Source organism: Anser anser, assembly GCF_964211835.1.
Source record: "Anser anser genome assembly, chromosome: 2".
Classification (NCBI taxonomy): Eukaryota; Metazoa; Chordata; class Aves; order Anseriformes; family Anatidae; genus Anser; species Anser anser.
In genome coordinates this window covers 10,158,913-10,182,553 of record NC_139721.1, presented here as the reverse complement: position 1 = coordinate 10,182,553, position 23,641 = coordinate 10,158,913, and the positions used below count along the sequence as shown (strand labels likewise).

Genomic DNA, 23,641 nt, shown 5'->3' with positions numbered 1-23,641 from the left:
AAAATCTCATGTATATTTTAAGAGCTGAGTCCAATGATGAATCAGTGATGGGGAAATTGTGTTCTGGCTGTTAGTCTAGGTCTGTACCTTACTATATAGGTATATTCTAGTACTTCTCCTTCCACAAGTAATCCTGCATAAAAATCTGATCACAGGCTATCAAGCAAATGCAAGGTCAGTCCTTACATGTGCTGTTCAGCTACCTTTAAGATACAGCTCATATATACTCAACATGCATCACATGCCAGCTACTTATAAAGATTAAGAAGAAGTTGTATAAAAAAAGAATATAACAAACTTTTTTAACCTTTTTTGTTTTGTTTTCTTCTTTTCTACATCGGTACTGATGTACTTCTTTACAAACTTCCAGCTATTCATCGTAGATGACCAATTAAGTTATTCATGTATATTCACAGAAATCTGCATGAGCAGGGAAAAAGGAAGTTATCAATACTGTGTCAACTGAGTTTATGTTTTACTTGGCCTTACAAGTATACAGCCAAAGGCATATGCCTCACAGGCTATGCCTCACATTCATTAGCTACACCACAAAATACATTAAAGCAGGTACAGTCCTTTGGATCAAAAATACATTTTACATGAAACAGAAGAAAGTAAATGTAAGGGCAACGAAGCTGGTGAGGGGTCTGGAGAACAAGTCTTATGAGGAGCGACTGAGGGAGCTGGGATTGTTCAGCCTGGAGAAGAGGAGGCTCAGGGGAGACCTCATCGCTCTCCACAGGTACCTTAAAGGAGGCTGTAGCGAGGTAGGGGTTGGTCTATTCTCCCACATGCCTGGTGACAGGACGAGGGGGAATGGGCTAAAGTTGCACCAGGGGAGGTTTAGGTTGGATATTAGGAAGAACTTCTTTACTGAAAGGTTTGTTAGGCATTGGAATGGGCTGCCCAGGGAAGTGGTTGAGTCACCATCCCTGGAGGTCTTTAAAAGACGTTCAGATGTAGAGCTTAGTGATATGGTTTAGTGGAGGACTTGTTAGTGTTAGGTCAGAGGTTGGACTAGGTGATCTTGGAGGTCTCTTCCAACCTAGACGATTCTGTGATTCTGTGATTCCGTGATTCTGTAATGGAAATGTAATGTAATACAGAAATTAAATTCAGCCACCAAAGAACAACACAAATGGCTCTTTACTTGCCTTTCTCTGCTTGTTACCACAGCTCTTACATTGACACTGCCTTTCTGTGTTACTGACATAATGGTGATATGTTTTGGAAGAGAGCAAATTTAAAAAGTAACCAGAATTGAATAGCTATTCTACAGTGTAGCACATTTGCTCCACTATTTACTACAAAGGTCAGTAAGAAAATCTGGTCTTTGGGTAAATCTGGTTTAAGTGGGCCCGGCCCCCCTGACCTGCTTGTTTCTGTCTCTCTTCTCCTTCCTGCTATATATCACCACCTCTTTGATTGCATTGATGCAATTCCTTATGGTACCACATCGTAGACCTTTTCACAGGTTCTCATTTACCTAGTTTCATAGGACACATTTGCAGCACAGTCTCACCAGTCCTGCATGAAAATAACAGAGGAGAAAATGACTGCAACAAAAGAAACAGAGGCCAGGAGAGTGCAGGGAGGTCCTAACCAGGTTCACTCGGCAGGAAACAGCCTCTAAGAACACCATAATCTGATTTCAGGAAGCCATACCTTTAGCCTTGCAAGTTTTTCTCTCTCAGAGGGTAGCTTTGCATGTATATTGGCATGTAGTCAAAGGGGCTATGAATGAGCATAGGAAAAAAATATATAAAAATAAATATTTACCACTGACTAGGAGACTTTTGAAATCAAGGTACCATTATAGGACATAATTTCCAACATCAGTTCAGTTCATGACCTCTTCCTTTCCCCTTTGTACCTCCCATACAACTGTCTAACTAGCTATAAACACAAGATAGGTTGTGGTGCTGCACTGCAAATGAATGAATTACAGGCCTCCTTCTGGCAGGAACAGGAGGTAGGAGTCATGTCAGTCTCTGCCTGTGAGCCTTGACAACTGTTGCAGTCAGTCTGAGGTATGAAAAGACAGAGGCAGTTACTTGGCAGGAGAAAAGAACTGATCAAAAGAAGCAGTGATTTTCCTCTGCTGCTTATGAAACAGTTAGTTTCAGACTTTGTACAAAGGCTCCCACAGCAGCCAGAATATATCTCTTTCTCTCTATGTGTATATATATATATATACATATGTAAGTATGTGTGTGGGGGTGTGTGTATAGGAAACAGTCTGCCTAAGACACCCTTTTTTGTCTGTGAAAGGAAGTGTTTGAGTTAGAAGGAGATTCTTCCAAGGATAAAGCATCAGGGACAAATTTATACATAGCAGTAGAAACTGCTTTCTGAACTTCACATAGGAAGGAGTCTGAGATGTAGACTTTATAAACAGACCCCTTTGGATCTCTGGAGAAAGGATTTGAAAAGTCAAACACATTCAGGCCTTGCCTATAAAAGTAAAAATTACACTGCCCAGAGCCTTTTAAACAACAGACTTATTTCAAACAACAGAATACTATGGCTGTTACTCTTTTTCTCTCTCTCCCCCTCTTTCCATGTAGATACACATTGACAAAACTAACCCCAGTCTACAGATGCTGTTAGTTTAGAGATTTTATCCTTTACAGCTGTAAGCCTCATTGATGAAATCTTCAGTGAGAGGCGAACTCAAGGATGTTGGAGGGGTCTGTCCAAAAGCAGGGACAGGGTGTAGGATCCTGTATGCCAATGACTGTTTCTTAAACATAGGGATACTGCTGGACCTGATGGGATGAGCGATGGCAAGATGAAACAGGGTGGCAAGTGACAGTAGTGATGTTTGGTAGTAGCCAGTGAAATGACAACACAACAGCCATAAACAGCAAGTACCAGGAGAGCCGTCATGGAAACCTATGTTCATGGTCCACATCATAGCACATTTTGGTCTTATCTTTTCTACATAAGACCAGAGCTGTGAGTTTCACCCACCATACAAAAATTTAACCCTTTTGAGCTCAATTTGCAAATTTTCATGTATGAGTGCCCTGAGAATATTTATGGGTTTCTGAGTTTGTAGCTGAATTCCGATGCAGCTCTGTTTTAAGTGTCCTAAGAAACAAACCATGACTACATGAATATTTTTTGTGTTTTCCCTCTAAGCCTCTTAAAACCAGTAAACATCTGATTGTGTAAGTGTGCAAATGAGAATTTAAATTAAAAGATGATGCTTATACAAGAAAAATCTCTTGGTAGGACTGAGAGAGAGTGTAAGACAAGCTCCTGGGAGGAAAAAAAAAAAAAAAAAGTCCTGGTCCTTTGCTACCATTGTCACACATTTGGCATTAATAGCTGTATTCTTGGCCATGGCAGAACTAGTGAGGGCACTGTTGCAGTACTGACTTTTCTCTGGTACTGCCAGTTACCCTTTAGACTGTGCACCTGAATGAGATAATTTGCAGAGGGGAAACACCACTGCAAATTCTCTTTTCCTTGATCACTTGTTCTCTTTTGTTATCAGGTGATTGGGCTGGGCACTGTGAGTGGACAGAAAATTCAAAACCGGTTGAGAAGGATAAAATTGATGTCTGTGGGCTCATGGTGATGTATTGACCATGTCTGGAATTTATGGCTTTACTTACCCCAAATCCTGGCCATGTCACAGAAGAGTAGATGAAGACGTGAAATGCAACCTCTGATGAAACCCCAGGACCTATCAGCTGTTCCCAGACACTTTCAGAAGGCTCCCTTTTCACAGTCCCTCCAATTCCAGTTGCTCTGCTTCTCCTAGCACAGTGGGAGCCAGAGATGTCTGTAAGTAAACATGGCCATAACTGGAGGTGATTCAGAGTTCTTTCATGTATCACTAGTCACCCTTGAAACTTCTAGTGCACATCACCTTTTTTATTCTGCAAAACACCTGAAGCATATACATGTAACTTAGCTGCTTCTGTGTCCCCCCCAAAATGTCTGTTCACAGAAGGATTCATTAGACAACCAAACAAAAGTTTACAGGTCTTCTGGGGAAACATAACCACCTTCTTTCACATCCTTTTTTTCACTGGAGGAATTTCAAAGAAAAGGAAATTTTACCAATGTTCCAACAGCTTCAGTGACTGCTGCCTCTCCTCCAGAAGGGTTAAGGATGCATAGCCCTGACCACTTGTCAGATTTGGTATGCTACAGCCAACAGCTGGTGGAGGCAGTTAATTAGTCCTGCACCCCACTCAAAGTTCAGCCTTTATTGGCAGGGAAAAGCAGGCTACACCAGCCCACTTCCCTCTTTCAATTAACAAAGACCTTTGCCATCAGATTACCTTGGCAAAATGCCACGGATCCGTGTCATTTGCCTGCCTGAGCTTTGCCATGGTAACAGGAAAGCTAACCTTGCCAAAGCAGCATCTGGTCTATGGGTGGCAGATTACCTGCCAAACAGATTTACTAGCTGCAAAGTGCTGCCGACTGCCCCGAGAAAAGAGAGGAAGAGGGAGAATCTTCTGACAAAAAGATGGTTATCCATTTTAATATTTCTTTCTAAGCAAAGATTTCCAGATGTCCAGCCTCTGATGTGTGGATAGAGTTTGTCTTTATTCTTTCTGGGCATGAAAGTCATTAAACAAATTAGGCTTTATCTTAGTCTTGAGGTCCTCTGGGCATTACAGAAGTCTTTGTTGAGGACTAATTTTTATTACACGGTAAGCAGGCTGGTCTTGACATAACACTGCTGTTTTTACATTTCATCCTATCACATCCATTCTGTTGTGTTGACACTAGAGATATGTGTGATCCAAAAATCGTGGATCCAAGTGCTCATAAACTTCAGGGAAAATCAGATCTGAATGTCAACATCACATCTAGTTCCAACAGCCTATAAAACCCATGGACATACAGTAGCAGATTCGTAAGCACTGTGAGACTTTTCCAGTGGACTGTTGGTGTTCAATAGACACTGAAGTTTTTGGTTCAACAGAGGGCAGAAAAGTAGGCTTGTACCTGTACATCACATGATCACTGAAAGCAAACCATTTTGCAGAAAAAGACCATGAAACATCACTCAGTTGTTCCTTTTTCTCTTCTCTGGGAGACAGCTCCTTTCTGATTCCAACTTGTCAGTCTTTTAACACTGAGCTGGCATGACAAAGACATACTAATCAGACTCTCAGAAAGTATTTCAATGCAAATGCAATATGATTACCAGTATGCAGCAAGGAGTGAAAGAACAAGGTTCCTTTTCAGCCACTCCTGGGTGGTTAGTACACTCCTGAAACATGAGATTTCTCTGAAGCAACAAATGTGAACAAGGAAAAAAAAAAAAATCAAGTCTCATTTCAGCTCCTCTCAGAAATGTAAGCATCTTCTCATAAACTTTAATTTCACGCTCCAGGATACCTCAATCCCTGGCTCTGTGGTCTTTCCACACTGAAGGATGTAGTGCAGTGAGTTGTAGTAGTACAGATGGAGAAAGCAGAGAATTAAGTTGTTGCAGCAAAGGCAAAATTGGCTTCCTGTTGGAAAGCAAGGTTGGTCTCCAATGTTGGGCACTATATAGACTCAGCAAACAGTGCCAGAAAATATTTTAAGGAATTCTTTGGTCTAGATGCTTGTATTCCCTTAGGCTTAGGTTCCTAAGGGGTGAAGCATATTTGGAAGCACGTGTATGCATATATCTCTCAGTGACATGCATAAATACACTATGCTGAGTGAGAAAAATCAATAGCTAAAGGCAGACAAAATAAAGTGGTTAGCGAGCACATTCTTGAAAGACTCTTGGCAGGAGGGTGGCCACACAGATCAGAATATAAATAAATTGAGATTTCACTTTTTTTATCTACATCAACAATGAATGAAAAAAAAAAAGAGAGAGAGAGAGAATTAAACAAAATTAAAGAAGTCTTCGTAGTTGAACATGGTAGAAGGCTTTACCACATGATGTTTCTACCCAGACCTTTCATGCTTCTGTATTCTTGTAGCCTGGTGCAGAACATCACCTCCAGAACTCACACAGTTGTTACTGAATAACACTTCACACCATTTGGCATCTTTGCCTGATGTTGATGGCAGTACCACCATGAAAGGCGGCATCCTGCTTCATAGGGTAAGTAAAGGTACAGAGAAAAAAGTGACCTTCCCATATTCACAAAGAAGCTTTGCCAGAGGGCATGCTGGCCCACATCTTCCATCTCAGCATCCTAACTATTAATTCATATCCTCTTTTATCCCTTCTGTCTCTATATGTTCTCCTGGTAATGAACAAATAGTATTGCAGTAGAAATCAGAGAACCAGAGGCCAAATCCTGCAGCCTCTTTGTAGCTGACACAGATATTCCATATTGGCTTGCTGCCACACTGGCTGAGGTAAATGCTGTGGTAGGCAAGAGAGGCTGGGGGAAAGCAGAAAAGAGAAGAGATTTTGAATGCACCCATAAGGAAACACAGCCACAGACTCCAAGGGACTGACCGTGCCCCGTGCAGATAGGAAAGCACAGCTGCCACCAAGGAGAACTTGGCATGGCAGCCCAGAAGCTTCCAGAAGGAACCAGGCTAGTGCCTAAAAACTTCCAGAAGGAACTGGCCTGGTGCCTGGAAACCCCCAGGAGGAGATGGCTTTGTGGCCTAGGGGTCAAGGGGGAAGGCTATAAAGGGGCTGAGTGCTGCTGTGGGGTCTGTCTCACAGAATGCACTGAGGAGCTGCTGTGGGACAAGGCCTCCTCAAGGATCCTGACCCCTCAGGACCTTGTGGCATGGTCAGCTGAGTACCCAGCATGGCTAAAAGTATGATTGCATCTCTGAGTGAGTGTTTTTGCCTAAATCCTGCACATTTTTTCCCTTCAATTTGTTCAGCTATTCCCAATAAGAAGTAAACGGACTGTGGCTTGTATATGACCAGTTGCTCCAGTGGATAACGAGCCTGATGGAAGTTTTGGCCTGCATCTCCCAAGGCAGTCACCGCACAGATACATTACTCAACCAAACATCTTGTGATTTCCTTGCCCTCCCAGGATGAGGAAAGAAAAGAGTACCTCCAAAGAAAGAGTCCTGTCATTTTGTATCATTTGTGGTCAAAAGTCAGGGATCAGCCACACTAATGAAAAACCTTCTGTCTTCAGCCTCTGGTATGTTCACAACTCCTTTCCAGATCCCAGACAGTTGGGATTTTTCTATGCAAAAATCATCTGAAGTTGGTTGAACATATCTGTTTTTTTTTTTTCTTTCTTTTTTTTTTTGTTTTTTCCTTTTTCCGTATGTTTTCAGTACTGGTCAAAAAATATAAATAAATAAATGAACAAACAAACACATAAATAAAAAAAGAGAGAAAATATGTAAAAAAAAAAAAAAAAAAAGGAAGAGTTTCTACCAGTCTTGGGAAGTTACCAAAATGTCTTGAAGATATTAGAGTGGTCTCACTGAATTCTCCAGATTTTGTTTAAAGACACATTGATCCCAGGAGCTATGGGTGTTCCTTGCAAAGTGTGATGCCTGAGAGGCATGGTGGAAGGTGCCAATACACAAACATAACTCACTAGTTGTTATTTTGTAAAGAAGACTTTAATGTTAGTGCCTAAATCAAAACTGAGTTCTTTCTGAATCAGCTACCTTCAGAGTCTAGCCCCAAACAAAGTTGTGCTCAATAGGAAGAAAGTCCTACTGAATTCTGTAGCCCTTTGTTTGTGCCCTAATAGTCAGACTCCATCTCTTACACATATATTTTGTAAAATAATAATTAGTAGTTTATCATTTGAACACTTTCAGTTCAATGTCAGCATGTAAATTATAGCAGATCCATTTCTGTCTTCTAGGTAAGTATATTGTTTTCCTGTATAATGGGAAGCTTGTCAGTTTATCTTGAAGTGGTAGCTCTACTGCAAGGGAGCAAGAGAATTAGCAACCAGAATCTGCATTGCTATATTTTGATTGCCTCTTTTTGTGGCCTAGCTGTACCCATAGCAATTGTGTGACAAAAAGAGAAGGAAGCACACAGAATTCTGGTTTAGTCACTCATATGCGATCAGAAGTATGTGCATTGCATATGGGCTTCAGAGGAATGGAATTGATCTGAAACTCTGTCACCTGAAATATACTGCTGGGCCATCCTAGGAAATCCTAATAAATCCTTCTGACTTAATTGTTAAGCTCTACAGGGCATGGGGATGTGGACAATAGCAGAATGCTAAATGGCTTTCAGGGTGTCAGAAAGCTAAAACCAAGTACTCATTATCACTGAAGCATTTTTTTGTTAGAGGATTGGATGTATTATGCTTTATAAGAAAGGCTTTATTAGGACACAGCAATTGTTTCATTACTTACTGGCATGGAGATTCACCACACTGGAGTTAATATGAAGTCACACAGGAAACTATCCAGCAGCCTGAGGAATGTTTTCGTATGTGGGACTAAATCTTTTTACACTTTTGGAGAACATTATTTTACTTCAAATGATAATACTGTCTCTTCTATATTCCTCAGTCTGAAGCAATTTTGTTGAACCTGTTATTTCTGAAGGCTGAGAACTGACTATGCAACCCAATGCATTATCTCATTTTAGGATCTCAGATTAACAGTCCTACTCTATAATGCAGGCTACTGTTTGCTGCCAAGAATGTGTCCTGGACACCTTTCCCACTGCTGTCAAAGTTTTAATCCAGAAGTAGGTCAAATCTAGCTGTTGTGTCATTAAACATTAATGTATTTTAATTATCAGACTATTTTTAGAAGGTTCAGCATTTTATAGTGCCAGGAAGTGAAGTAGAGCAGAAAATAAAATCCGAGTGAGACACTTCACTCTTCTTGAGATAGGAATATGGGTTGTGCATCTTTAATGTTATTAATGAAAAACAAATCATATCAGTTCTAGATTTAAAAGCTGAATGTCAACACAAAGAATCTACTTCAGCAACCAGCATTTCTTGTTTGTTTACTAAAGTCATGTTTACTGAATTCCAACATTATTGTCAAGTAAGAGAAATTTTCATAGAATCATAGAATAGTTGGGGTTGGAAGGGACCTTAAAGGTTATCTAATTAAAACCCCTCTGCCATGGGCAAGCACACCTCCCACTAGACCAAGTTTGTCAAATCCCCATCCGACCTGGCCTTGAACAGCTTCCTCTGAGCAACTTATTCCAGTGCCTCACCGCCCTCTAAGTAAAGAATTTCTTCCTAATGTCTAATCTAAATCTCCTCTCCTTTAGTTTAAACCCATTATTCCTTGTCCTATCACTACATTCTCTCACAAAGAGTCCCTCCCCAGCTTTCCTGTAGGCCCCCTTTAGGTACTGGAAGGCCACTATAAGGTCTCCCTGAAGCCTTAGAATCATAGAATCATTAAGGTTGGAAAAGACCTTCAGGATCATCTAGTCGAAAAATCACCCTATAAATGTCACCCACTAAACCATGTCCCTAAGCACCAGGTCCAACCTTTCTTTAAACACCCCCAGGGACAGTGACTCTACCACTTCACTGAGCAACCAATTCCAGTGCCTGACTGCTCTTTCTGAGAAGAAATGTCTCCTAACTTCTATCCTAAACCTCCCCAGACACAACTTGAGACCATTCCCTCTAGTCCTGTTTCTAGTTATCTGCGAAGGGAGGCCGAGCCCCTAGATCCCCACAACTTCCTTTCAGGTAGCTGTGGTATTCTCCCTTCTCTTCTCCAGACTGAACAACCCCAACTCTCCAAGTCTGTCTTCACAGGAGAGGTGCTCCAGCCTCTTGATCATCTTTGTGGCCCTCCTCTGGACTCTTTCTAATATGTCAATGTCCTTCTTCTGTTGGGGACCCCAGAGCTGAACTCAGTACTACAGGTGGGGTTTCACAAGAGGAGAGCAGAGAGGGAGAATCACCTCCCCCTCCCTGGCCAGCTGTCCACTCTTGAAACTCTGCTGGTACATAGTTACACCAAAGCAGCAAGCATTAAACTATATTTGTATTGCAGTTGGCAACGATAAATTATTCTGATAAGAATCAGGTTTATGTTTGTAATCCATGTGGTGGTTTTACTCGGGTGGGCAGCCGAGCTCTTCTTTTGATGCAGCCCAGGATACAGTTGGCTTTCTCTCTCCACTGAGCATGTATTTGTGCTTGGATTTCCCTGGCCCAGATGCAGGACCTTGCACTTGGTTTTCAGTTAGTCCTTTAATGCTATTGGTTTTATATCCTCCTTCCTTCCATCAGCAAATGAATCCTCCTTCCTTCCAAATGAAAATAATTATTATCTCGATATTCAGGAAGTTCTTAGGAAAGTTTTCTTTGTGTCTGAGCTTATTTGAGTAGAATGACATGAATTTTCCAGGGCTATTATTCATTCCTGGTAATACTTTTGGTGATTTAAATGAGCATCAGCTCCTTCAGCCTCTACCTCAAATTATTCCTGCGTATTACAAGATTTAAGCAGAATGATCTAGAGTCTGACATTAGGTAGTAATTACTTTTGTGGTTGATGCCAAAATATTCAGTACAACAGCATGTAGATATCTTTGAAAGTCTGGATCTATGGGCCTAGATTTACCGGTTATCAACTGCAACTAGTAATTGCGGTTCATTTCTATCTCAGGTATGTAGATCAAGCTCTACACAGGCTAGGTTCTTGGCTCTGCCATATATTTGTGTATGAACTTTGGCAAGTTATCTGCATTCCCTATCCACCATGTGTAGCATAAGAAAAGCAAAACTTTATATCCCTCTTCTGATATTTTTATGTGAAGAGTCTGGCTATAAAGTTTTATTTTCTTTTCACACTTTCACACCCCTCAATGTAATTACCAAGAATACAGATTCTTCTCCCCTGAAAAAAAAAAAAATATATATATATATATAAATAGAAATAGAAATAGAAATAGAAATAGATAAATAAACAAAAAAGGGTTCCATGTCTTCTTAGCATGCTTCCTGTGAATCTAGACAAAGCACATTCATTGCATGTAAGTGGCAATCTCAGTTCAAATGATTTCTCTATTCTTTTTTATTATCAAGTGAGAAGTGTATTGGGGGCTAAACATATATGAAATACAATGCAAACAGGAGAACAGACTGTAATGAATAATCCAGCCATCCCAGATATTCTGCCCTCTGTTTCCATGTAGTCCCTGGCATAGTTGCAAAGGTTTGCTTAGGCTGGAAAAATGCTCATGTTGCAGTTGCAAGCACATCGTGTTGGATTTCAGCTTTATTTTTAGTCAAGTGGATTTGCTGTCTCTTGTCAGCTTATTGTGTGTTGTTAGCAGAGATATTTGAACAGAACAGTTTTGTAGGAGCATCAGAGGGCCCTTGCATATAAAATCAAAGTTCTCTTGTTTACTTCATGTTCTTATTCATTCATTCAGTGTCTCAGAGCCTGCCAACTCTGTGGGCATGCAGCCAGTTTTGCATTTACTACTGGGTTTTGTGCTGTCTGCCAGTCACAACGGATGGTGATAAATGGATTCAGCAGCACCTATTAGGATTAACTGAAGGCTTAAATTCATTTTGAAGCCTCTTACTGCCAAAATTAATTATGTTAAAATTAATTATGCTATGTTATCCACTGAAGAACAGGCCAAGGTGAAGAAAATGCTCACCATAATATTTATTGCAGCCTGGAGTTGAAGTATCTAGTGGAATCTATAGAACACAGAATTTACCACACCTACTAAACTCATAAGCATAAATACAAGTTGTTTGTACTGCCTGTTTTCATCTGTCTTTATGTTTGTTTGGTTTTTTTTGTTTGTTTGTTTGTTTTTGGTTTTTTTCAGAGACCTTGTCCTACATGCTGGTTTCAATGACCTGGGCCTATCAGGACAGCAACTGCATGGTCATCTGACAAGTAGCTTAGAAAATAGGAGTATCCTTCCATTTTAGCAAAGATATTGGCTCAGATGGAATCTTACATATTGTACTTCACACAATGGCATTTGGAAGAAAAATGTCAAAAAAAAGTTCAATGATGTGATTGCTTGCTTTGCAAACCAAAGAGGTCTGCTCAGCTGACCTATTGATTGCAATAATTCAGTTCAGCTTTGTGTTGAAGAACAGCTGCTGAAGAACAATATAATACCATTTGGTACTACTATCAAAATATCAGATTATCAGATATCTGGTGTAGTAAAACTTACAGTGGTGGCAGAGAAGTAATGAATAACCTCAGTTAAGTTCTGCTAAGTCAATGCAAAGTTATTCCTTGAACTTACGAGCAACACTGTAAAATTAGAAGTCCCTTCTGAAATCAGACACCAATGTGAATAACATTGACGGAATCTGATCAAGACTAGACTACAAGCTGTAGGTGTAATGCTGATATAATAGCAATAAAACCATGGGAAGTACAGTGTCCCTGTAAATGACCTGAGTCCTTCCTTTTGTGCCCTCTTATATATTCTGACAAGATGTGAGTCCCATCTTTGACTTATAGACAATCAAATTGCATTGAACAAGAACAATGGTAACTGAAGGGAAGAGCATCATTTAAAAGATGGAGGAAAGAGAGGAATAAAAGCATAATGAAAAAAGTTTTTAATAGACATTTCTTAAAAATGAATGGCATATCATTTCTCTCTGCTGCTCCTCAATCCATTCCGGGGAAGGTAAACGTATTCTGACTACTTCAGGGTAGGACCTGAGCCATTTATCCTTTCCAAAGGCTCCTCTATAGTACATACTATAATCAAAAATTAACCACCAAGATTCCACTGTAAAATTCAGTAGTTGCATTTCTGGACTATCTCACTTTCTCAATTAATTTCAGATAAAAGGATACTCTCTTCATTCTTCTTCAAGTTCCAGACAATTATTTTCTGTTTTCTTGCTGTTATTCGCTCTTAGCTAGCAGAAGAAATTCTTGCTTGTTTCTCCTGCGGAAAAAGGTGGTGATCCACAGAAAATTAGACTTATTCTCCATTGAAAATGAAATTATAATGTTTTGCCTACTAGTTGTGCCTTGGTCATAAAGTTACTACAGAGCATGCCTTTGCTGAGAAATTAAACAATTGATTTTTTTTTTTAAGGTAACTTTTGAATTACCCATAAAATCATTTTTTTCTTCTTTCCAGTAATTACATGTTTTACTAACAGACAAAACATTCCAGTTGAGCCTTGAAAGACCAAGAACCAAATTCAAGCCAGTTACTATATCAGAAACATTAAGTTTAGAACTCTTAACCATAGGTTCCCTGTCTGAACAAGGTGACATATATACCTTGAGAATCATTCAGTCTGTTCAGTCTATACAAGTATAGACAAGTGTAGGATCGACTAAGTTCTTAGCTTAAGGTACCTGGGTTAGAATATTAAAGTTCATCTGAGTGAAACCAAGCCAGAAATAAGGGTTATCCAATGCATGGTCTTAAATACAAAATAGCCTCTCTCTTGTCTTTTGGGCAGACTGTTACCTGATGTGGCTCTGCCAAGTTCTTATTTTCCCAATGTATCAAAAGATAACTTAGTTCTACATTTTGCCTTCCTCCAGATCATCCTTCAGAACTGTACAGGACATCATCTGGTAATTTCATGATAGTGCAGCTTATTGATTTGTCTTTGCACTTAACCCTATCTGTAGTGTTCCAGGGTTTCAGCACATTTCTGCTTCTTTTGAAGCCTGACGGTAAAATATTGGTTTCATTCCTTTTTTGTTTGTTTGTTTGTTTAGTTTAGGTTAGTTTAGTTTTTGTTGTTGTTGTTTGTTTGTTTATTTTTTTTTAATTCCCCCTGGAGGGCAACATGTTTAAGAGATTCCATTGGCAAAGTCCTAATTGCAAAACATAGCTCTCAAGACAGAAGCAAATCCCTGCTGAATATGAGCTCTACTTTAGGATAAGATTCAAATGCAGAAAATAACCACTCTTGTCTCTGCCCTCTGTATCTTAGCTGCAATGCAAAGGAAACCTGGGCAAGCGGAGCACAAGGAAACTGCAACACCATACATCGCTTACTCTTGTCTGGACTGTCGGATTTTGACTCTAGACCATCATAAGAATGGCTGTAAATTAGTCCAGAAAAATGAATCCCTTTTGAAAAATAAAGGCAACTAGGTTCTTCTTGTACTTACCTTGCTCAGATCTATAGAATATTCTTCTGCATGACGTCTATAGTCTCCTAACAGCAGAGCTTCTGCACACAAAATATTCTTGACACCTTCCTAAAACACTGAAATTCTGCATACTCTACAACATAAATAAAACCGATTCTTTCAGCATTTCCTATAGTGTGTGCATAGTTAAAAGGATTTTCCCACTGCACCTACCATTATGAGTTGGTGATTTCTTTCAGTTATCATACATGAGTACTGCATGGCACTTTGAAGTTTCATTCTCAGAATCCCGTAGTCTTGAATAAAGCTATAAGGTCACTAGAAGGAGCTGGTGTGTCTGCTTTTGAGTCAAACCTTTCTGAAAGTAGTGACAAAGAGAAACTAAAAATGTTGGTACTCTGCAGTTGGGAGAGAGGAAGCCTGATGGGGAATTTAATTGAAGTTTAAAAAATCCTAAAGGTGGTGAATAGAATTGAGTGAGAATTCTTGTTCACTAAATCCTAAAATGCTAAAACTATCGGACATTCAGTGATACTATTTGTAGATTGCTTAAAATTTCAGTATTTGAAAAATGGGCTGCAAACATTTGGAATTTGTTGCCACATGAAGTTTTGTAGATGGCACTTTCTAAAAGAGAGTTAACAAATTAATGAACAACAGATCCAAAATAGATGCTAAAAGCAATCACCACAGATGTACCCTCTAAAATCCTTAATCTTCCATAGAGTCACTCCTGAATGAGTTTATAATTCTCAGAAGCTTGGAAGAAATGCTTATACTCACGTGGGTCTATGCACACAACATGTAGACATGAATACCATGGAACTCCTTCCTGTTCTTTGGCTTCTCATCCTTTTTCATGACACCAGCAAAGAGCTATTTCCTATCCCTCTTGCAAGTGTGCATCTGCTGTGTGTATTCATGTGGCACTTAGAATATGGCTGTGGATAGACCATTGATATGACTTCTTAGCACATGTTCTAATGAGCTGTTAGCATATTTTTAAATTCTTTTGATATTTTCATTCCTTCATCCACCTGCAACTTGTGTGAAGTTCATTCAGAGCTTTCAGTTAGCAACTGAATGTGGCTTGGCAATATGGTTTGGACATGAAATTTTACCATATTGGGGCAACTTAATTCCAAGTCACAAGTTAATGATGGCAGCTTTTGAAAAGCAAAGAGGGAATTTGTTACCTGACACCTCCAAAAAGTGCTGAAAAGATGACCACCCAACACTTCTGTGTGGAGGAGTAGGAGGATAAGACTATATTTCCAAGAAGATGGACTATTTTTTTCTTTTTTTTTTTTTCTTCCCCTGTTGAAAGGGGTGTAATTCTCAGAGGTCTTTTCTACAAAACCTCAACTTTTAAGCAAGGCAGTAGGGGTCAATCCATAAATCCTGCAAGCTGACACAGTTCAGAACAAAGAAACACTCTATAATACTCAGCAGGGTATAATGGAACCTTTTGTTTGAAAACAAAGCAATTAGCAATGTAACAACCAATTATGTCTGATGTTCTGTTAACAACAAAACATAAAATATATAACATAAAATATGACCACAGCATTTTCAATCAAAACCTCATAGAGTTAACATTTGCTCTTACATCTTCCTCTATGCAAATAGTGCATTGTTAGCAAAGTTTTATCCATGTGTTTTCTACTACTGTTTAATTGAATGGGAGGCAGTTAAACAGATCAAAGAGGTCTATTAAAAACAGATAACCACAGAGCAAATATGATTAAAAGTAATTACAGCAAGGAAGTAATCTGCTAATTCTTAGTGGTTCTGAAGACTCAGATAGGAGTTCTCAAAGTGATTGTCATCTTTGTAAAGCAGGGTATTATGGCAGTGAGCTGATATGGAATTTTAGGTTTCAAAATGTGAGCTTTACAAGCTATGAATTACCTTTACTAAGGAATAGTGGAGATAACTTCTATTTTATTCAATGTTTATCTGAGAACAGCTCATTTCCTTATTTAAAAACAAAGATTTTGAACCATGTGAACCATTTCACATTTACAGAATGTGAAATTCTGTAAAAGTTAATCATACAATCATAGAATGGTTTGGGTTGGAACGGACCTTAAAGATCATCTAATTCCAACTTGGACATCTTGGACATCAAATTAGATGATCCAAGATCATCTAATTAGATCATCCAAGATCATCTAATTTCCCCTGCCATCAGCAGGGACACCTCCCATCAGATCAGGTTGCTCAAAGCCCCATCCAGCCTGGTCTTCAACACCTCCAGGGATGGGGCATCCACAACTTCTCTGAGCAACCTATTCCAAGGTTGCTATAGGATTTCCACAGAGCCTTCTCTTCTTCAGGAGGAATAACCCCAATGCCCTCAGTCTCTCTTCATAGGAGAGGTGCTACAGCTCTCTGATCATCTTTGTGGCCCTCTTCTGGACTCCTTCCACTCTTCTCCATCTCACTCTACTGTAATTCTTCCTCCCCTTCTTTACATCCCCTTTTTCACTTGAGATGTCCATCCCACACTCTCTGTTTCTATTCTTCTTCTTGACCCAGTGTCCATCCTCAAACATCTTCTATCTTGTCCCTATCTTGATGCCTCAACTGAGGGCATTCCTGGACAACTGCTCAGCTAATTCAGAATTAAAAGGACATATGTATATATTTATTTGTAATATGAGTAGATTTGCAAATGTTACAGAAGAAGAAGCCATTCCAAATGGACATTCCAAATGTCCATCTTCTGTACCTCTTTTTTTTTTCCCCTCCCCAGACTTATTCCTCTTTCTGTTCCCTGTATTCATTGACACTGAAACACACATTGCCCTAGAGTCTTCAAGCATTTAAACATGAGTGTTTTTATCCTGTTGTTTGACGTTGCACAACTTTTAATGACAGGTTGCACAGCTTCTGCTAGTGTCTGAAGCTTTCCTGCATCACATTGCTGGTGACACTAAGGATCAAAATTGGAATCAATGAACCTCCTGTGGTCTGAAACCTACATATTTTTCCCAGCTACAATTGGCATACTTCTTCAAAACTCATGCTTTATCTTCACAGACACATTGTATGCACAATGAAACTAACATTTTTTATTACATTTCTCTAACCCTTGCTATCCAAGCTCTTTTGCTTTTCCTTCTCTATTTTTTAGATGTCGCTCGAAGTTTTAATTTCCAACTATTCTTGAATCACCAAAGTAGTTGAGCTCCAGGCCTAACATCTTGTCTCTGATAAAGCCAATAGAATAGTGCTATTCTAGTACTAATCTTTTTATCAAGCTTGTTTTCATGGAAGGCTAAAAATAACCAAGAAAGAGGCCAGATTCCCACATTTGTATTATGACTCAGTAAGTGACCTATTTTTTCAAAAGTGTTTACATAACCAACAAGACTAGCTTCATATGCTCAACTGGTGCCTCTGAAAAAAAAGCATTGCTAATTATGATGTCTACCCAGAAATTAATGATTAGGAATCTTCTGTTTTGTGGAAAAGATAAGGTAAAATCAAAGTAATACATGTCATGCTTCTGAGAGAAGCCTTCTGCCTCTCCCAGTAACATTAAGAGTGTATTGTCTTCTCCACTTCACAGATGGATAACAAGATGAAATATATTTACTTCTCATAGTCACAAACAAATAAAAAATATTCCTGAGACAATACAATCTTCTAATGCTCAACCCAGTTCTGTAACTAGACATTCTTTGCTGTTTCTTTTTTTACTTCTACTGTTCCTATCACACCTTCTTAGAAAGCTAAGATTGCAGAATTGAATGTGATGTGGGGACTAATGGTTTCCAAATTGTGACAGTTACCAGAATCCTCCCTAATTAATTATCTGATCTCTAATTTTCATATTCACTTTGTGTCTTCAGAGCTCTTGATTTGTAGAGTGCTCTGGGAGAAAGTTTCCCTTTTATTACAGTGACGAGTTTTGTTTTATGTAGACTGGGCTGTGAGCATTCCAGACAGGGCAAGATGTTCTTTTCAGTGGTAGATGAAGAGTTTGGTTAGGAGCTAATGAACCTGTGCAAATAAAATTGTCTATGTGGTTGAGTGAGAGAAAGTTGTCTATTGCTCATTTGGGGAACATTTACCAGGCTATTTCTGGGTCTGAATCAAGCCATTAACTTAATTGTGTCTCAGAGCACCTAAAGTGAAAGCCTAAGTCCCCGTATAACCAAATGGAAGGAAGATGCTTCCAGAAGGCATGTCTGAAGACTCAGTATTGTTGCCAATAGTGTGAACCTCCCTCTACTGAATATACTGATTTTGTAAACTTCTGTGAGAGTCTCTACAGACCCTGCCAAAGATGCATAAGAAGTTCATCCATCTGGTAAGGGGCAAGACCACAGATACATGCCCAAGTTTCCTATAAGGAAGTGTTCTGATCCATGTAACGTACATGGCATGTAAGTGGTTCCCATCACCAGAAAGCATGAGGATTACTGTAATTACAGAATCACAAAGTCATTGAAATTGGAAGAGATCTCTTGAGATCATCTACCACAGATGCCCCGCTCAAGAATTGACACTCTATGTTTGCTTTCATTCACTGTATGATAACTAAGTTAACAGTAATGTCCTTTGACTAAATCTAGTAACACTAAACACATTATCAATCATTTGCAATACGAGGTTCTTAAAAACTCTGCTGTGGTCCAGGTAGAAGTCTTTTGTAGGAAAGGAAATGAAAGTTTGGAGAGAGAAAAAAAATAATACAAAAATACAAAAAATAAAAAAGGAGAGGAGGGGAGAGGAGGTGACACTGCAAAGTCTGAAAATATATTTAATTTCTCTTCCAATGAAACTAACAAAGAGGCAAGCTTTTGAACTAAAATTACTTTTGATATTTCCTCACTGTTTAACTTCAGTCATCCACTGAAAGGCTTAGATTTCTTTCCAGGATGCTTTTAAGGTAGTTTCTCCTTTAAGTTTACAAAAGACAGATTGCTAGAGCTGTGAAAGTGAGTTTGTGGCTTTCCTTTCAGCATTTTTTCCACAAGGATGAACATTATTGGCTTTGATTATATTTTTAATAATTTTTCAGAATGCAACATACTCTCCCATTCACCAAGCCAGGCAGCTTGAGTAAGGAAAATGAAGGACTCCATTTCCATTCCTTCACACAATGTGTTTAGCTTGTATTAGAGGGAAAAGCTGCAAAACATGGGTGGTGAGAGAGGAAAGTTTTTAACAGAGATTTTATTATTATTATTATTATTTTAAAATAAACACATTTATTCTTGCTTTGTTTGAGATGAGTAGAAGCTGAGAAATCAATCCATCCTAAAGTACTAAAAAGTTAAATAAAATATACAAAGCTTGAAGTTATTAACTATTTTTGTAAGACACATCACAACTCAAATAAATAATGGATCCCTTCAGTCAATTTCTTATCTCTTACTTTAGGCATGTGAATAAGATTCTTGACTGGAAAACAATGTTTAACCTCGAAAAAAATAATTAACGTGATTGGGAGCTGATTAGTGTTTAACATATAGAATAAACAAGATTTATACAGGTACCTAAAAGTGTAATCCTGTAAAGATTCGTGGTTATTAAATCAGGTTTAAGGCCTTTATGTGCATTCTACAGTCCAGTTTTCAAGTTTTTATTTTCAGCATGTTGGCCCTTTTTTTTTCACCAATTGGTGTAATTTTCCTTTGCCACAAGTTTGCAATATTTAATGCATATAAGATAGTTTGTGATAAATAGTTTGTGATAAATAACTACAATTTTATTAGCATAAAAGTTGGAAGGACATGACTGATAAGTAAGATAAATCACTGCAAATCACATAAATCACTGCAAAAATGACCTACTTTGAAGGCCAATCATAGCAAAACCTTAAATCTCCTTGTCTTCTATAGATTTATTCATTAATCGATACACAAATCAGAGCTGGAAAGTTGAATTCAAGAGCAATTAAACTTAGATCAAAATGTCTTGATACACTGTACAGTGTTAAATAGACAGCTTTATGAACATAATTAACTTTATATTGTTTCTTATTCTACCACAGTAAGAACTAGTCTGAAAATAAGTCTGTTCATTTAAAAAACACTCATTTTGCTGTCATTTATATTAGAGTGGAAAAATAACTCAGCAATCCAGTGTAACTGAATAATGATCATAGATATGCCAATGTATTTCTAAAATGTTAAAGGACAATATGATACGCTGTTCTGCTGGTAATCTTTCCCTTGCTTCCATATGCGTGCTTTTCTGAATGTTACTAGCAAAGCAGAAAAGCCTGGTAGAGAGATGATAATTTCTCAGGCTGTTCTTTTACCTGTGGTTGATCTTTTCCCTTCAAAACACCACTTTTAAAAATGCCTAGAAGAATGCTTAAACTATGCATTTGAAAGATATTTCATGTCCCCTGCAAAGTGGTGCTGTTAGTTTGTCTATTAATTAATTAATTAATTTTTTTGTTTATTTGTTTATTTATTTATTTTGGAGGTGGTATATAAAGGGGGAAATGGAAAATTTTTATGTGACAACTTCTAGGTGTCTTAGTGGCAAAGTAAAATGGGTTAAATCAAGCCACATTAAGTATTAATATCCTGAAAGTCAGGAAGGTATTGTTGTCAGAAAACAGAAAAAAGTCCGAGACAGAGCTAACTTTCTAGATGTTGTTACTACCTAGAATTTCAAAAGAAGTAAAACTGTTGATAAAAATATCTAAAAGTCACCGCATTTTGTGCCCTTCCAAATATCATATAGAAAGACCTGATCTCCTAAATGCTGTGCCTCCATTTATCTTCTGGAAGTAGCTTTTGCTGCAGTTGTTAAGCTGTGCCACCTGGGTCAGAGATGAAATGTCTTAATTAAATTCTAATATCTACCAGTGGCACTTCAAAAAAAAAAAAAAAAAAAAAAAAAAGGAGAGAGAGATACAATGGAACCCAACCACCCAAGATTTTAAATAAAGACTGGATGTTTCCTTTAAAAAGGTCTTAACCTCCTAAGGAAGGAAATGCACAAACAGTTGTATGCTTGTAGTATCTGTAGGAGTAAGTCACTTCATTCTGATTATACCTCAACCTTTTCTGTTGTAAAGGAAATACACAGAAAATATACAGTTGTGGTTTAACCTGCCAGGGAGCTAAGCACCACACTGCTGTTTGTTCATTCTTCCCTCCCTTCTCTCCCCTCCAAGTGGGATGTGGAAGAGAATCTGGGGGGAAAAATAAATAAATAATAATAAAAAAAAGATAAAAATTCATGGGATGAGATAAAGACAGTTTAATAGGACAGAAAAGGAAGAAAAGAAGAAGAAGAACAAGAACAAGAAGAAGAAGAAGAAGGAGAAGGAGAAGGAGAAGGAGGAGGAGGAGGAGGAGGAGGAGGAGGAGAAGGAGAAGGAGAAGGAGAAGGAGAAGGAGAAGGAGAAGGAGAAGGAGAAGGAGAAGGAGAAGGAGAAGGAGAAGGAGAAGGAGAAGGAGAAGGAGAAGGAGAAGAGAAGGAGAAGGAGAAGGAGAAGGAGAAGGAGAAGGAGAAGGAGAAGGAGAAGGAGAAGGAGAAGGAGAAGGAGAAGGAGAAGGAGAAGGAGAAGGAGAAGGAGAAGGAGAAGGAGAAGGAGAAGGAGAAGGAGAAGGAGAAGGAGAAGGAGAAGGAGAAGGAGAAGGAGAAGGAGAAGGAGAAGGAGAAGGAGAAGGAGAAGGAGAAGGAGAAGGAGAAGGAGAAGGAGAAGGAGAAGGAGAGGAGGAGGAGGAAGAAGGAGAGAAAGAAGGAAAGAAAGATGAAAGAAAATACAAAACAAGTGTATATAAAATACAATGCAATTGCTCACCATCTATTGACCAATGCCCAGTCAGCCCCTGAGCAGTGGCCCCCAAGTCTAGGCTTTGCATAAGTTGCTAATATAATTCACTCAAGATTATTCTCCAAGATAAAGGCCGTCAAATGCAGCAGGCAGAGAAATATGGTATCTTGGACTGGTATTTCTGCCAACTTCCTGGCAAGTAACACCACTGGAGAAATTATTCATATTTGAACTCAAGGCAGATAACATGTTTTTCCACTAATCACATAGTTTCTTCTCTAAGGATCAGAGGTTCTGTTTAGAGGCACATTTAAGGAAATTTAACAATTTAGGCTATGTCCCCAAAGCTGAACATTTGTTCCCACACTAGGACTTGGAAGAACAACGCTGCTTAGAGAAGCCTGCTATAGTGTACATATGGGTCTGGGATAGGCATTATGGGTGGAAAATTTGTAATTCAGTTTATCCCTAACAAATTTCTATCACTTAAATGAAAGAAGTGGGTGGAATGGTTGCTTAACAGCAGTCCTATGGAATCTGTACGTGCGATGTTGTCCTCACTTGTACTTTCTGAGATATTTACCACATTAACAGATTACAGGCTCTCTGGATAAATTCTTATGAACAGTGGGAATTCCTGGGAGGACTGATAGACTCCAGAGAGCATGAACCTTGAGCTTGGATAATGGGGAATGCTGGGAGTTTAAATACTCATCGTTATTCTGTAGTAGCGTTTCATTTTCCAAAGAAATAAATTCCTTTAAAAAGATTCACAAACTGTGACTCATAAAGGAGTTTTTCCCCATTGCATCATCCCACTACTTGGATATAAGTATTCACATCCTCAGGGAAGCAGTAAGTACATTTTATGCTTTGGAAAAATAGCAATGAATATTCTAAGTCAAAACTAGAGTCCTGCTTTGCTTGTGCTGGTGAAAAGAGAGTAAGATTCTGGTGGTTTTCAATGCTAAAGTTAATTTAAGTGAAGGAAATGTCTCAGAGTTGATACAGTGATTGGATAAAATGCAAGATAAAAATTGGACAATGGCGTTACAGAAAAGATGGAGGAGAAAATAGTAAAAAAATGTTTTAGTATTCAGTACAGAAACCACAGTCAGAGCATAGCAATTTGAGGTTAATGCACACCTTTCTCATAAACCAACTTCTGAATAAAGTGGCCTGTTGAATAGAATGTCCTGAAGATTTTCTGCCAAAACATGCTAGTGATTGCATTGATAGAATTGGGCTCATGGGACTGAGTTCACATCCTGGTAATATAGGGCTGACATCACTGGAGTGAAAGATAAATATATTTGCCACGTCTTTTTCCATTTCTGAGAATGTAGCATATTTTTGTGAAAATTTTGTGCAATCTTTACCTACAACATTACAAACAGGGATCTGAAGATACATGAAACCTAATGAGTATTAGTCTCTCTGAATGCTCTTCAATAATTTTTGTTACATTCAATGATATTACAGCATAGTAAACATACCCTCTGGCTTTTTATGACAAAACTCAGCCTACTGGAGAAGCGTGAAATGCCTACCAAAATTCACATTTTCAAAAGTACCAAATAGCATTGGATATCTTCATTGCTAAAGGAAGACACACAGAATTATGGAATGGCTTGGTTTAGAACAGATCTTAAATATCACCTACTTCCAACCAACCATCCCTGCCATAGACAGGGATGCCACCCACTAGATCAGGTTGTCCAGGGCCTGGTCCAACCTTGTCTTCAACACCTCCAGGAATGGGGCATCCATGACTTCTCTGGGCAGCTTGTTCCAGTGCCTCACTACCCTTACAGTGCAGAATTTCTTCCTAATGTCTAATTTAAATCTATCTTCTTTTACTATAAGTCCATTCCCCTTGTCCTATCATTATCTATCCAAGTAAAG

At 38.7% G+C, this 23,641-nt stretch overlaps 1 long non-coding RNA gene across 1 annotated transcript; it reads left to right on the top strand.

Annotated features, from left to right (window-relative positions):
- The first annotated feature begins 3,506 nt into the window (after positions 1-3,506).
- On the top strand, positions 3,507-7,179 carry LOC310894485. The gene is made up of 3 exons (XR_014579950.1): positions 3,507-3,795; positions 5,952-6,076; positions 6,823-7,179. It is a non-coding gene; the product is annotated as an uncharacterized lncRNA (long non-coding RNA).
- The last annotated feature ends 16,462 nt before the right edge of the window (positions 7,180-23,641 follow it).